Below are 11,738 nucleotides of genomic sequence, written 5' to 3' on the forward strand. Positions count from 1 at the left end.
AGTGCCAGCAGGTTCCCTGATCGTAACCCCAGTCGGTCTCCTCCGTGGAGGTGATGCTTGAGGTTGCTGCCCGGGTTCCTTTTCAGCGCAAGCACTCCCTGCCGAGGGCCCCCTCGTGTCCAGTTGAGGGGTCCAGAGGCCAGCCAACCTAAGGTTAGCCTTTGATACTATATTTTTGACACTCTTTTCATCATCAGTCATGCTGGCTAAGAGTGCCGATCTCGACTCCATGCTTGGAGTTGGGTTTGGTCGCAGCCACGGGCCTGGAAGACATCAAAAGTTTAAGACATTTTGGAGGACAACACTAAGTGAAGAAGTCAGCCAGCGATAAGAAAGTTTTACCTCCTCGTGCGAAGGCCAGGTTGTCCGGTACAGGTTAGCCGTAAGGAAGTACTCTTGATAGTACCTCCCCACGTTTGAGATGTGGGTTGTGTCAGTCAAGAAAGTGCGCCCAGTCTCCTGATGACAAAGGTGGAAGAACCCCGTGCCTTCATGGTTGGGGTTAGATTTGAGGTCGAACAGGTAGTTGACCTCATGACGATGGAACATGCCATTTCTTCTGGCTGTACAAGATATAGAGCGCAGCAAGCATCCTATATCCATTCGGGGTTATTTGAAAGGGGGCAACTCCGAAATAGTTGGCTACCCCCTGAAAGAATGGGTGAAGAGGCAAGGTGGCCCCTGCCTCAATATGAAACTGCGACCAGGCGCTAAAGGCGCCTCCATGAAAATTAGCCTTTTGGTCCGGGTTGGGCTTGACTAAGGTCACCCCTGGCAGACCATATTTCCTTAAGTGGTTGGCGATCATTCTGATCGTCACCATACTTTCAGGGACTACATACCACTCAACATCCAGCTGAATGGTGTGTCTGTTGGAAAAACTTATACAGGATCTTTATTTATTTTCATGTATATCTAATATTAAACAAATTAATACGAGATAGCCTAAAACATGTTTCTAAAATTGAATTCAAAGAGAAACAAATAATATAATACTTACAGTATACGCAGCGGAATTAAGAGTCCTTCCTTCAGTTTCTCTAACTCTTGTATCCTCTCTGTCGCAGAGTATTATCAAGAAACTGAACCGATCTTCTATTTTCTTCACGATCTTCCAATGTATCCTTAGAATCACCTAGACTAGTGTGGGCAATTCTCAACACATGAGATAGATATAGAGAGAAGAAGAGAAAATACAAAGAGGCTTAGAAAAGGACTTTTGTTTAGAGAGAATATAAAACTATCAGAAAATCTGACTTATCAAAAACCCTTGTTTTGACTTCTCTATAAGCACTCCTTTTATAGACTCAATTAGGCCATTTAATTTAATTAAAAAATCAATAAAATAACAGCCATTTTGAAGCCCTAGGTCGAAATTATCATGGGCTATAGGCCCGTGAAATTTCCCATTTGATTATAAGCCCATTGGACTTAAAATCAAGGCCTGTATTATTTTCTATTGATTTAATTAATTAAATAATTATTTAAATCCTTTATCAAATTAATTATTTATAATTTGAACCTTGATTTAAATTTATTTATTAATTTAGATACCAATTTATCTTAATTAATAAATCTGCCATAATTTCTCTTTTCTTCTCAAAATTACACAACTCTGTGAAACTATCCAAAATTGACCTGGTCAACTTTGATAATTCTAATTGATGATTAAATCAATTAATTGAGACTATCTAGATGATTTTATCCAAGGTACAATGGGGACCATGGGCCTATGAAATCAAGCTCCAATAAGTTATCATAAATCTAACAAATAAATTTACTAACTTATTAATTCCTCGTGACTCCACTATAGACTTGGAATTGCACTCTTGAATTCATAGAACGCTCTATAACAAATATAGATACGCTATTAATTATCCATTGTTACAACCATAATTGTCACTCAATCCTCTATAGACGGTCTACAATGAGATAGGACTAAAATACCGTTTTACCCCTCATTGTATTTTATCCTTAAAACACTTAGTTCCTTGTAAATGATATTTCAGTAAACTAATTTAATTACTGAAATGAGATCTCTATCATTTAACACCTTGAACCAAACTAAAAGGAAACCATCGTTTCACTTCTTCATCAGAAGCTATAGATGTTCATATCTATGATTAACACTCCCACTCAATTATACTACCGAGTTCCCAAGATGTAAGTATGGGCTAGTCCGTAGGGTAAGCTGGTAACGAACAAGTCAAAGAACTCAAATAATACAATCAGTTAGAATACTAACCACTCAGAATTGAGATTGAATTGACCTATGGTCAACTATATGATATGACTAGAATAGATAATAACAGTATGCTTACTTATCTTATCAACTGTCAATATCGGTCATGTCCGATGTAACAAATACATCCGATCTTATCTACTTTGCTAATGTTCTGGAAAGAACATAACACTGTAATGTGTAAGTAGATCATATCGTAGATTGGCAAGTCAGTGTAAATCCGGTGCACTGACTAATCTTAGGACTAACTTATTTTGAACATATAATCATATTTATATTCCACTGTGATTACGTCACTATAAATAAGATTAGCTATATGCTCTGGATTTAATAGAAGTTTATATTAAACAAATAATCATGAAAATAAAACATGTGAGCAAAGTGATTGACCAAGTCAAAAAATGATTTCTATTCTTTTATTGATAATAAAATGAGATTACAAAGAATTTGAGTTTTAATTAGGGCATAAAACCCCAACAGTGTCGAGGGCGGGCATGTCTTTGGATGTTTGGGTCGGGAGCATTTTAATCTCGACCACTAGTCAAGGGAGCGTCAGCCGAAGTAGCAGGCTGATGAGAAGGGTCAGAGTTTTTCCTTTTCTGGGCTTTGGTTTTGGTGCGAGCCATGTTTCGGGTCAAAACTGGGGAAGTGTTTGGATTATTTCGAGAAAAGGAAATATCAGGTATCAATGTCGAGGGATGTTCTTCGTCCTCGAGTAGTTGAGCTAGCAAGTCGTCGTCAATGGGTCTTTCTCCTCCCCACGGGTCTTGCATATAAACTGCAAACAGACAAAGGAGGAGATAAAACGCACAGCCTGGGAGCTTATGATGAAAGTTGGAATAACGTTGCTTGCGTCTACGACCAGAAACATTCTAACCGAAACACTAAGTTTTTATGCGAGCAGTTTGAAAAATGGATCAAAAAGTGAAAGTAAAAAGTTTTTCTGAAAAAAGCTTTTTCAACTCCAAAGGGGCGGGAAAAACCCAGTTTTTTAGCTAGCCTAAAAATCGAATTTTTACTTCGATTTTACGCCCTAAACCCATGATCCTGACTATCAAACTGATTCCTAACTTCTATGGAGAAAAACTACACTACCCTATCAAGCATCAAACGGTATATACAAAATCTTCACAAATTTCTACCCAAGAACACAAAAAGTTTCAGAGCACAGAAGCAGCATGCATGGCATCTCAAAGGGTTAAACGTCGAAGAAAATTTATCTGAATGAAGATTGAAGATCCTGAAAAGGAGTAGCTTTGAGTTTGCAGGTGAAAGATCCTTAGCAAAGCGACTAAAAACTTTGAAGTTCTGGGCTCTGGAATATAGTTCTTGAGAGTTCTTGGAAAAGAGATGGTGTGTAAAGAGTTAAAAGAAGAATGTGGGGGTTATTTATAGAAGCTGAGGTGTGCCGAAAGGGAGTAATCATGAGTTACCTTTTTCAAGGCATGGGGAAGTGTAACAGCCGTCGGAATGGTTTCTTGAAAACTGAAAAGGCATAATTGGACGTGATTAGGTCACAATTTTCAAGATCGCACGAGAGGCTCTGACAGATTTCGTGGGGCATACGAAAAGTTAGTTTCTTAAGTTTACTTATTGCTGGTCACAATAAATAAACTTGGCGGCAAATGTTTATCCAAAAATCAGTTGCTGATGACGTGGCAAGGATTTTCAACACGTGGCAGACATGTAGCAGAGATACGGCTCGCCTATCGTCCAGCATTATTTCCACATGAAAAGATCAAGTTTTATATACGACCAGCCTGGTCGTATATTCTGTTCATTTATGTAAAGATATGTACAGTTGTGATGATATTCGAGAATATCTCTTCATTATGACCTGCAAATCTGATCATTAAGGATAGATATTATTTCCTAATTCATGTAACTCTTCCTGAGCCTATATATACACAAGAAATAGCTCAAGGAAGGGGATTGATCTTTTTCTTTGAGAATCATATTACTATTATCCATCATTGTATTGTTTTCTTCTAAGGTCTGTGGAACTCAGGAACCCTAGTTCTTCGATCACACCTTGTGAGCTCAATATTAATAATAGTATTAAGTGGACGTAGGTCATTACCAATCAATGGGGCCGAACCACTATAAATCTCTGTGTTCATTATTTTTCCATTAGATCATTTTCTTAAGCTTTATATTACTTTTCTATCGTTTTCTAGACTCCGTGTCGTTGACCAAAATCAGGGTCAACATTATATTATATACCTTCTCAATGATGTGTATTGAAGATTGTATTTTTTCCATAAAAATAATATTTTTTATATTTTTGAACGAGAACACTCGAGCTAGAGTCGAGCTGTCCGCCTTCCTTGGTTCATCTTTTCTTGCTCTTAAGCAATCTTTCTTCAAATGTCCCACTATCCCGCACAGAAAGCAGGCATTTGCCTGAAACTCTCCCACATGGCGCCTCTTACATCTAGCGCACTCTAGGTAGGTCCTCCAGACCTCATTGTCGCCCTGGCAGCCTATCTATATACCCCTTGGCTTCCTGTAGGGGCCTGAAGCTGAAAAGGTATCTGAAGCCTTGCTTTTCTGATCACTAAGGCATCCGCCCCTACCAGAACACATAAAGGGAGGTCCCATCTTCTTGGTGTCTCTCCTAGCCGCGTTCTCGCACAAGATTTTTTTCTCTGGACCCTCGGCAGTAAGGCTTTTCTCTATCACCTGGGCATATGTCGTCACCCCAAACATAGTAGTAATGTGAACATCTCGGGCGATCATAGATTGTAGCCTCTGAAGGAACCTTTCCTTCATTGTCTCATCAGTGGGTACCAAGTCTGCAGCAAACATGTCCAATCTATCAAATCTCAGTGCATACTTTGTCACTGACATGTTCCCATATAACAGCTTATTGAACTCTTTTCCCTTTGCAACCCCAACTGCATCATTATAATACTTCTCATTGAACAAAGTTGTAAACTCTTCCCATTCCAGGGTATTGACGTTCCTAGTCTGGGATATCACTTCCCACCGAATTCGAGCATCCTCCCGAAACATATATGTGGCACAAGCCACCCTCTCCTTACCAACTACCCTCACGAAATCCATATTGGGAAAACTTATACAGGATCTTAATTATTTTCATGTAAATCATATATTAAACACATTATTATAAGACAACCTAGAACATGTTTCTACAATTGAATTTAAACATAGATAATGATAAGAACACTTACATTATACGCAGCATAATGTATTAGTCCTTCCTTCAGTTTGTCTAACCCTTGAATCTTTTCTGTCATAGGGTATCACCAAGAAACTGAACCGATCTTCAATTTTCTTCACAGTCTTCCAACTTAGAATCACCTAGACTAGAGTGGGAAATTCTCAACACATGAGATAGATACAAATAGAAGAATGCTAGAAGATAATATTGAGGCTTAGAAAAGGACTTATGCTATAGAGAGAATCTAAAACCTAGAACATCAAGAATAGATCATCTGATTTTCTATCAGGTGGTCTTTCTCAATCATATGATTTCAACTCTCACTTATAATTCCTTCTATAGACTCAATTAGGTCATTTATTTTAATTAAAAAATCAATATAATAATAGATAATATCAGTCATTAGGTCGAAATTCTCATGGCCTTTATGCCCGTGAAATTTCTCATTTAATTATAAGCCCATTAGACTTAAAATCAAGGCATGTATTATTTTCTATTGATTTAATTAATTAAATAATTATTTAAATCCTTTATCAAATTAATTATTTATAAATTTAACATTGATTTAAACTTGTTTATTAATTTAGACACCAATTTTCCTTCATTAATAAATCTAGCCTAAAATCTCTTTTCTTCTCTAAATTGCATAACTCTATGAAACTATCCAAAATTGACCTAGTCAACTTTGGTAATTCTAATTGATAATTAAATCAATTAATTGAGACTGTCTCGATGATTTTATCTAAGGTACAGTATGGACCATGGGCCTATGAAATCAAGCTCCAATAAGTTATCATAAATTTAACAAATAAATTTACTAATGTATTAATTCCTTGTGACTCCACTAAAGAATCAAAATTGCACTCTTGAATTCATAGAACGCTCTATAACCAATATAGATACATTATTAATCATCCATTATTACAACCATAATTGTCACTCAATCCTCTATAGATGTCTACAATGAGATGGGACTAAAATACTGTTTTACCCCTCATTGTATTTTATCCTTAAAACACTATTCCTTGTAAATGAAATTTCAGTAAACTATTATTAATTACTGAAATGAGATATCTATCATTTAGCACCTTGAACCAAACTAAAAGGAAACCAGTCATATCTATGATTAACACTCCCACTCAATTATACTACAAAGTTCCCAAGATGTAAGTATGGGCTAGTCTGTAGGGTAAGCTAGTAAAGAACAAGTCAAAGAACTCAAATAGTACAATCGGCTGGAATACTAACCACTCATAATTAAGATTGAATTGACCTATGGTCAACTATATGATATTACTAGAATAGATAATAACAGTATGTTTACTTATCCTATCTACTGTCAATATTGGTCCAAGTCCGATGTAACAAATACATCTGATCTTATCTACTTTGCAAATGTTCTAGAAAGAACATAACACTACAATGTGTAAGTAGATCATATCGTAGATTGGCAAGTCAGTGTAAATCCTGTGCACTGACTATTCTTAGGACTAACTTATGTTTGAACATTTAATCATATTTATATTCCACTGTGATTACGTCACTAAAAACATGAATAGCTATATGCTCGAGATTTAATAGAAGTTTATATTAAAAAAATAATCATGAAAATAAAACATGTGAGCAAAGTGATTGACCAAGTCAAAAATTGATTTCTATTCTTTTATTGATAATAAAATGAGATTACAAAGGTATTGGGTTTTAATTAGGGCATAAAAACCCAACAAACTCCCACTTGCACTAATTGAAACTAATGCCTTAATTCTACTAATCCATTTCCCTTGATATGCTTATCAAATGTAGCTTTTGGTAGTGTCTTTGTAAACGAATTTGCAAGATTGTGTTCAGATGTAATCTTCAACCTTCACATCTCCCCTAGCTACATATTCTCGAATTATGTGATACTTCCTTTCTATATGCTTACTTCTCTTGTGTCTTCGAGGTTCTTTCGAGTTGGCTATCGCTCTTGTACTGTCACAAAACAACAGAAGTGGTTTATCCATATCTGAAATAACACCAAGATCTGAATAGAACTTCTTTAGCTAGACTATTTCCTTAGTTGCTTCAGACGCAGCTATGTACTCAACCTCCATGGTGGAATCTGAGATCGCAGACTGCTTCACGCTTCTCCATATCACAGCTCCACCCCCAAGAGTAAACACCATTCTAAAAGTAGACTTCCTATCATCGACATCAGTCTGAAAATCTGAATCGGTGTAGCCTACAGGGTTCATAACACCACCCTTGCAGACTAACATATAATCCTTAGTCCACCTTAAATACTTCAGAATATGCTTAACCACTTTCCAATGTTCTGGTCCTGAGTTTGACTGATACCTGCTCACTACTCCCACTGAATAGCAGATATCTGGTCTACTACACAACATAGCATACATCAGACTTCCAACTGTCAATGCGTAAGGAACTTTTCTCATTACATCTTCCTCTTCAGGAGTCTGGGGAGACTGCTTCTTTGAAAGATGAATTCCATGTCGGGACGGTTCAGGGAACTGCCCTTGCCTCTGAGTTCATGAGGGTCATGGCGCCCCAAGAACAGGGTCATGGTGCAGCCCTGCAAACCTAGTTTTAAAACATTTTCTCTGAGCCAATTCCCTCAAAATTCACCCCAAAGCAGTACCAAACCCATAATTGAGTCCCAAAAAATCATCAATACATTATAAACATCAAAACCCAACCTTAAACTTAACAAACTATCCACCAAATACAAAATTCAAGTTTGAGTTCCAAAACTCAAGAGTACTCTAAAACCAAACCAGAATTTCAGCAAAAATAGGGTTTAAAGCTTACCTCAACTAAAGATTATGACCAGTGAGCTAAACCTAATCCAACCTTAGCTTCAAACTCCTTCAATTCAAATCAACTCCTCCAAAGCAATCAAAGGTTTCAACAACCAAGGGAGAGAAAGAGAGAGAGAGAGAGAGAGAGAAACATGAGGGGGTGAGCTGAGTGTTTCTAAGTGTTCTTTGGGTTTCCTACTACTGAAGTTATCTAGTGACTAAGTCACTCCTTGGAAAAAAGACTGAATTGCCCCTTGCTTGTGTCCTTACTCTTTAATGCCCTCAAGGGCAATTTAGTCTTTTAACACATTTCCCTCTAATCTCAATTAACATCTCATAGTTTCCCTGTTACTTCGAATATCTTCAAATAATCACCAAATAAATTATCATTACCTGATAAATCCCAATAATGTACTAAATTACCAAAATACCCCTAGGCTCACCCCAAGCCAGGTATTTGACTCCGTTATGACTAAACCGTTAACTTGCCCCCTAGGATTGCCTCATGCCTAATAACCTAAATATATCCACATAATAATGTGGTCTCAATCATAAAACACATATATATTCAAATATGTCATCAACGAGCCAAAATTACAAAAATGTCCTTCTAAAAAGAAATGGGCCCACATGCATGCTTAATACACCTAAACATGAAAATACAGTCATATTATAATATAACTCACATAATTCATATAATCATGCATATAATCACATAATAATTCAATTATTGCCCTCATAGCCCCCGAATCAAGCCACTAAGCCTTATTAGGGAAATTGGGATGTTACAATTGGATTTTCACTTATCTGGTAGTCTACGATATGATCTACTTACACATTCGAGTGTGATGTCTTATCCAAGGCATTTACCAAGTAGATAAGATCGGATGTATATGGGTACATTGGACTAGGACTGATATTGATTATTGATAGATAAATAAGTATCGTTGTTATCGAATATAATCAATGTCACAACATTGACCATAGGTCAAGTTGATCTTAATTCTGAGTGATAATATTCTGCTAATTATATTATTTAAATCTTTTGACTTGTTCATTATCAGCTTACCCTACAGTCTAGCCCATACTTACATCTTGGACATTTATAAGTGTAATTGAGTGGGAGTATTAATCATAGATGTGAAATTATAGCTTGTGTATGAGAGGTGAAAAGATGACTTCCTTAATAACTTAGTCTAAAAGGTTAAATAATTGAGCGCTCATATATGTGATTAAGTTCACGGATTTATCATTTACAAGGGACTTAGTGGGAGTTAAGGATAAAATACAAATGAGGGGTAAAATGGCAATTTTCACCTAGCTCATTAGTAAGTCATCGATAGAGGATTGACTGACTGTAATGGTTATAACAATGTATAACGTATTTGTGGTTTGGAAAATAAGTTCTATGAATTTAAGAGTTCAATTCTGAATCTATAGCGGAGTCATGGGGAATTAATAAATTGTGAGATAATTTATTTAATAAATAAAATCACGGGAATTTATTGTAGCTTGTATTCATGGATCCATGGTCTCCATGTCGTCTCTTATCAAATCAAGTTTAATAGTCTCAAAAAATTGATTTGATTATCAATTAGAAATATCAAATTGACTAGGTCAGTTTAGTAATATTTACATGTAATAAGAATTTGGAAATAAAAGATAATCTTTGGGGAAATTTATAAATATCAATAAATTGGTGTCAATATAAATAAATAATATTAAATCAAGTATCAAATTATAATTAGTTAATTTGAATAAGGATTTATTTATTTATTTAATTAATTAATTGAAAGATAAATAAATAAAAAGATTTTGAATTTAGGCCCAATTGGGATTTAAATTCAAAACAAAGAGATTGGGCCCAAGTCCATTTGTGGGAGCCCAAGACTTTGATTTTTTTGTTTATTATTTTAATTAATTTAAATTTAAATTTGAATAAAGCCCATTAAGTTGTCTGTATAAGGAATGTGATGTCTAGGGTTTTCATGAGTAAGCTAGTCTCAGTTGATTCATTGGGTAAGTGAAAGCCTAGATAGTCTAATCCTTTCTTGGCCTCTCATTCTCTTGTTCTTCCCTCTCTAATTTTATCTCATGCGTTGAGAACTTACCCACTCTTTGTTAGACTTGATTTAGAGATAGACTTAGAAGACTTTGGCATAAATTAAGTGATTTAGATTCTTGGCAATACCTTGCAACCACCAGGAATCAAAGGTTAGAAAATCTAAAGGAATGAGTCATTGTTCTGGTGCATATTCGTAAGTTTCTACATCTATGTGTTTGTTTGAATTTACGAATCTGATGTTCATATATATGCCATGCTATTCTATGTTTCTATTATGTTTTTGGAAAAATAATAGGGAGCATGCATCTAGATTTAAATTCCAAGATCCTACACCTAAAACATTAAAAAAAAAACATTAACTATAAATCTTAAAATGGGTGTTCTCTAAAATCCCTAAATATATGTTATTCTCTATTGTTGGGATAAGGATGGCAAGTACAATGAGGACGATGATGATGACAATTGTGGTTTCGGAAAGTAGGCGATGACAAATCTGATGAGACAGATGGGTTGACTGAGTTCACTATGTTGATTGCTTAAGGCAGTAGTGGTGCCTAGATCTGACAATAGAGGCAACAATGGTGGTTAGATCGAATGTGCAATGGTGATGGTGTGATAATATGAAGGTTATGATGATGGTTCACATGTTTTTTTTTCTTCTAAGTTTTAGTTGTTCTGCGATCAATGAATAAAGTAAAGAATCAAGCTTTCTAAATGAAGGGTGTTGTGCATGCTTTTGTGAAAAGCCTCTCGTGAGGCACTACCCAGGCACACACTTGCCTAGTGGCATGTGTCCCAGTCGAGACACCGAACTCGAAACCCCTGAAAGGCATAGTCACCTTTTTCACCCGACATCAACAACAAGAGCTAGTTGCACATATTACTAGCTACTTGCCCACAACTACTCGGATCTAAGAAGAGTGCTTCAAAAGCCTCAAGTGAGAGTAGGACCTGCGATCTAACATAGTGTGTGCGCTCCTACCTACCCCTGACACCCAATGGTGGTTGCCAACAGGAAGAGGGTGTCAGTTTTGTACCAACAACAATCTGGACTGTCAGACCCATAATCGTGCTTGGTAAATGGAGGGACATTTCCTGACATATCTTATCACTTCCCCATGTATGGCAACATATTAATTTCATGCTAGGAAAGTGCTACACAATAGTGACCAATCTTAAGTGTAGATTACTTAATCCATATTTTAGGGATTTTAGGGAATGGCTGGGCAGTCATCCTAATGAAATTACTTCTTTACATGTAATCACGGTTCTATGAAAGGGAAACTTGTTTAACCTTGCTAATTGCCAACTACTACTTATAAATAGGACAGTGAGAGTAATTTGTAAATATACAACCATTTTGAGCAAACTAAAATGCTACCAAATTGTAAACTTAGAGAGTGCTTGAGCATTGCAAGCCTTTATTAATACAATGACTCAAGGGCTAGG

Source organism: Humulus lupulus, chromosome 1, assembly GCF_963169125.1.
Source record: "Humulus lupulus chromosome 1, drHumLupu1.1, whole genome shotgun sequence".
Lineage (NCBI taxonomy): Eukaryota > Viridiplantae > Streptophyta > Magnoliopsida > Rosales > Cannabaceae > Humulus > Humulus lupulus.